The sequence below is a fragment of the Eriocheir sinensis genome, chromosome 69, assembly GCF_024679095.1.
Source record: "Eriocheir sinensis breed Jianghai 21 chromosome 69, ASM2467909v1, whole genome shotgun sequence".
Classification (NCBI taxonomy): Eukaryota; Metazoa; Arthropoda; class Malacostraca; order Decapoda; family Varunidae; genus Eriocheir; species Eriocheir sinensis.
In genome coordinates this window covers 7,466,866-7,471,865 of record NC_066577.1, presented here as the reverse complement: position 1 = coordinate 7,471,865, position 5,000 = coordinate 7,466,866, and the positions used below count along the sequence as shown (strand labels likewise).

At 41.7% G+C, this 5,000-nt stretch overlaps 1 long non-coding RNA gene across 1 annotated transcript in view; it reads right to left on the bottom strand.

The window, feature by feature from the left end:
* Positions 1-3,351: 3,351 nt before the first annotated feature.
* The window catches only part of LOC126988590 (uncharacterized), a 14,552-nt gene continuing 12,903 nt past the window's right edge, over positions 3,352-5,000 (bottom strand). The window contains exon 2 of the long non-coding RNA XR_007742280.1: positions 3,352-5,000. This exon is cut by the window's right edge and continues 1,806 nt beyond it. This is a non-coding gene — a long non-coding RNA (uncharacterized LOC126988590).

Sequence of the window (5,000 nt, the reverse complement as noted above, 5' to 3'; positions counted from 1 at the left end):
AAATAAGGAAGGAAGGAAGGAAGGAAGGAAAGAAGGAAAGAAGGAAAGAAGGAAGAAAGGAAGGAAGGAAGGAAGGAAGGAAGGAAGGAAGGCAGGAAGGAAAGAAGGAAGGAAGGAAGGAAGGAAGGATAAAGGAAGGGAAGGAGAGATTAATAGAGAGAGAGAGAGAGAGAGAGAGAGAGTCTGCCTTGTAAGGAAGAGGAAAAATCTACATACGCTGTTTTTCCTGATTAAAACACACACACACACACACACACACAAACACACACACACACACACACATATGTAATCTATCGAAAACAAATTAATCTCTCTCTCTCTCTCTCTCTCTCTCTCTCTCTCTCTCTCTCTCTCTCTCTCTCTCTCTCTCTCTAATTAACTTTGCTTGCTGTATGATATATTAACGAGATTTATCATGAAGAAACTAATTACATATATTATTATTATATTTGGTAGTAGTAGTAATAGTAGTAGTAGTAGTAGTAGTAGTAGAAGTAGTAGTAATAGTAGTAGTAGTAGTAGTAGTAGTAGTGATTTTGGTACGGGATAGTCTTCCTCTCTCTCTCTCTCTCTCTCTCTCTCTCTCTCTCTCTCTCTCTCTCTCTCTCTCTCTTATAATCAACGCGTTTAAAAAAAAAGTAAAAATATATATCCGTTTATTTTTTGTGTGTGATCATGGAACACACACACACACACACACACACACACACACACACACCAAAATAAAACTAACTAACTAAATAAATAAATAAAATAAAAATGCTTATATTACCGTTACAAAACATTATTGAATTATCTCATAGTCACCGCCCAGTGTCTCCAGACTACCCACACGCTCCCCTGGTGACCGCCTATCAACCTGGGCTCTGGCAATCAATCAATCAATGGAGATATATGCTGGGGTGCGCGTCGCCTCGCCCACCCTACGACGCCACCCGAGTCTCCATGCAGGCCCCCTTCCCATACTGAGCATCTCCAGGCAGGATCTAGCGATTTCCTCAAGACACGAGCTCTGTGGGAGTCTCTTTTGGCCTCCTTCACTTAGGATTGTCTCTCACAGCAACCCCCGATCTAAGTCTATATACACCAGGTCAGGTCACACGCAGGTTTGTGGGAGGAGACACGGCCGAGGCGTGGCTTATGCGTGACGTTGCTTGGAGCCAAACTGGAGAATGTAGAAACAGGGATTTAGAGAAAACGAGGAAAGGCGGACTAATTTAAATCAACCTCTTCAACATGCCCTCCCTCACACCCCTAAGTCTATATACACCAGGTCAGGTCACACGCAGGTTTGTGGGAGGAGACACGGCAGAGGCGTGGTTTATGCGTGACGTTGCTTGGAGCCAAACTAGAGAATGTAGAAACAGGGATTTAGAGAAAACGAGGAAAGGCGGACTAATTTAAATCCATCACTTCAACATGCCCTCCCTCACACCCCACACCGCCGTTTGTAGGCATTGGAATTACAGTCACGCAATAGCACAATAAAAAGACATATTTTTCGTCAGTGGCTTGCCTGAACGCGCTGTGAAAGAAGGCGAGAATGCACATCCAGAGTGCACACACGGCCCCAACTTTAGTCACCCCTGAACTGGCGGGTATTTTTCTTTTTGGCTCCAAGTGACGTCATCCCGCTGCTCCGCCCCAAAACCGCCTCCTGCGCGTACGGTCGCAGTTTTGAAGCAGAGTGACTTGACTTGGTATATATAGACTTAGCCCCCGATGAGCAGGGTCAGCTTCTGGGCAGCGTGCCACGTGCCCATATACCCGGGGGTTGGCTTTGACGGAGTATGCAGGTAATATATATATGTGGTATCAGTCTCACGGAGTAGTCGCCGGTTGGACCCAGAGTCACTCCAGCGCACCGTTGCCAGGTCATCGTACTCAGAGCACAGTATTTACCTGTTTCTGGCGCCTAACTATTGCCAAGAAACATCAGGATCTAACCCTTATAACGATAACTATAAATTAGTTTCGTTATTGGAGCCCAGAAGACAGTTTAGGGGCAGGAAGTCGGGAAATATAATCGGCTGAGTACGGCAATCTGGCAACCTTGCTCCAGCGATATCCCATGATTCTGCGTAGACATATCTTACCAAAGGCTTCAATCCGTCTATGCAAGTCCCCGTTTAGTATCCATGTCTCACAGCCACAGAGTAACACAGGTACCGACAACGCTTTGTACTCGTGGTGCGCGACTCCATAACACCGTGGGCCAGACCAATCCGCCGTATAAGACTCCCTGGCGAGACTGACCGTTGTTATGATCTCGCTGACCTCGCCACACGCATGAACAGACTGCACCGCGGCACCCAGCGAGCTTCCAAACACCTGTACCTCTGGCGACACTGTAGAGAATCGAGTGGAGCTTCGGGAATGGCGCCACTATAAAACGCTTCCCTGCGCCACTAACGTTGGAAAATGAATGAGTGAATGTAATAAAACAGTGTTGGAGCTTCACTAAGTTAATTAAGGAAAGTGTGGGCGCCGGCAAAACACTGTGCTGGGAACGCGGCCAAATTAATTACAGAAAAAGTTAATTGCAAAAAATGTGTTCTCACCTGTACGAGTCACCTGTGCTATGATTATAATTACAACTATCTTTTTTTTCTTTCTTTCTCTCTTATTTCTTTCTACTTGCTTTCTTTCTTCCTTTCTTTCTTTCTTACTTCCTTCTTCACATTTTATAATTTCTTTCTCCTTTCCTTCCTTTTTCTTTCTTTCTTTCTTTCTTTCTTTCTTTCTTTCTTCCTTCCTTCCTTCCTTCCTTCCTTCCTTCCTTCCTTCTTTCTTTCTTTCTTTCTTTCTTCCTTCCTCCTTCCTCCCTTCCTTCCTTCTTTCCTTCCTTCTTTCTTTCATCTTCCTTTTTCTTTCTTTATATTTTCTCTCCTCCTCGTCCTCCTCGTCCTCCTCCTCCTCCTCCTACTACTACTACTACCACTACTACTAATACCACAACTACCTTACCTGAGTCACTTGGATGCAGGGCAGGGGGGAATAGATGGGTGGGTCCTCCCTAATTATGATGTCAGGTATACGGGGCCGCCTGTTATTGCCCTCCCCGAATATACTCCCACCTCCGCCGCTGCCCGTGCTGCCAAAGCTTTCCCCGCGATGGATGAACATAGCTGAGGGTTGGTTTCGAGGGTCGCCTGGTTGGTCACACTCGGAGGAGCTTGTTCTTGCGCGTCATTTCTGGAAGTTGACGTCACGCGCTCGCTTCAAGGCTTGCATTTGTTCTCATTTTGTTTTCTTTTTTTTTCTTGTCTTTAGTGTTTTCTCGTATTCAGTCGCATTCTGTTTCTGTTTTTCCTTTGTTTTTTCTTCTTTGTTTTTGTGTTCACAGTTCGCGTTTTTGTGTTCACAGTTCGCGTTTTTGTGTTCACAGTTCGCGTTTTTGTGTTCACAGTTCGCGTTTTTGTGTTCACAGTTCGCGTTTTTCATTTGTTTTCATTTTTTCAAGTTTTTTTTTTCTTTTTTTTTCTTGTCTTTAGTGTTTTCTCGTATTCAGTCGCATTCTGCTTTGGTTTTCTTGTTTGTTTTGTCTTTGTTCTTGTTTTCACACTTCGCGTTTTTCATTCATTTTCATTTTTTCAAGTTTTTTTTTCATTTTTATTTTTTATCTTGTTTTTTTATTCAGTCGCAGTCTGTTTTGTTTTTTCTTGTTTGTTTTGTCTTTGTTTTTCTTTTTCACACTTCGCGTTTTTCAATTGTTTTCATTTTCGTGTTTTTTTTCTGTTGTTGTTTTTTGTATTTTTCTTGTTGTTGTTTTTATTATTGTTTTCTCGTATTCACTCGGTTTTGATTTATTTGTTTGTTTTCTTCAATGTTTTTTTTCTATATTTTTCTTTTTCTAGTTATTTATTATTTTGTCGTTTCTAATTTCCTTTCTTTTCCTCTGTTCGTTTCTCTATTTTCCGTTTATTTTCGACATCAAGTTCTTTTTTTTTTCTTCCTTTTCTTCCTTGAGTGTTTTCTTTATTTTTTCCAAACTTTTTCTTCTTTCTTCTTGTTGTTTTTACTCTTTTTCTCCTTCTTTTTTTCTTTTTCTCTGTTCGTTTCTTTATTTTTCGTTGATTTTTGACATCAAGTTCTTTTTTTCTTCTTCCTTTTCTTCCTTGAGTGTTTTCTTAATTTTTTTCACACTTTTTCTTCTTTCTTCTTGTTGTTTTTACTCTTTTCCTCCTTCTTTTCTTTTTCTCTGTTCGTTTCTTTATTTTTCGTTAATTTTTGACATCAAGTTCTTTTTCTTCTTCCTCTTCTTCCTCCTCCTCCTCCTCCTCCTTCACACTCTCGCACACTTATTTGGCTTCCTATTCATATCAACAAATTGTCTTCTTTCCAATACTGTCTTCACCTCATTTTCTTCTTGTTCTCATTCTTCGTTTTAATCTTATTCTGTTTCTTCGCGTTCATGGTTTGGAAGCCTCGTCAAATTACCACCAGGCTCGTAACACTACCCATGGACACACTAACACAACCTCAATCAGTGTACTTTTTCAGGCTTTCATCAGGCTCGTAACACTACCCATGGACATACTAACACAACCTCTATGCTCAATGTCTTTTCAATCTTTCATTAGGTTCGTAACACTACCCATGGACACACTAACACAACCTCAGTCAGTGTACTTTTTCAGGCTTTCATCAGGCTCGTAACACTACCCATGGACACACTAACACAACCTCAGTCAGTGTACTTTTTCAGGCTTTCATCAGGCTCGTAACACTACCCATGGACACACTAACACAACCTCAATCAGTGTACTTTTTCAGGCTTTGATTAGGCTCGTAACACTACCCATGGACACACTAACACAGCCTCTACCAAAGCTTTATCTAATGTGGGTGTGTTAGTGCTGTATTTTCAAAGGATTTCGACTATCAAAACGTATTTTCAAAAAGTGTTCTTAAGATTGTGTTTCCTTGTCAGACTATCACCAGGCTTGTAACACTACCCATGGACACACTAACACAGCCTCTACCAAAGCTTTATCCAA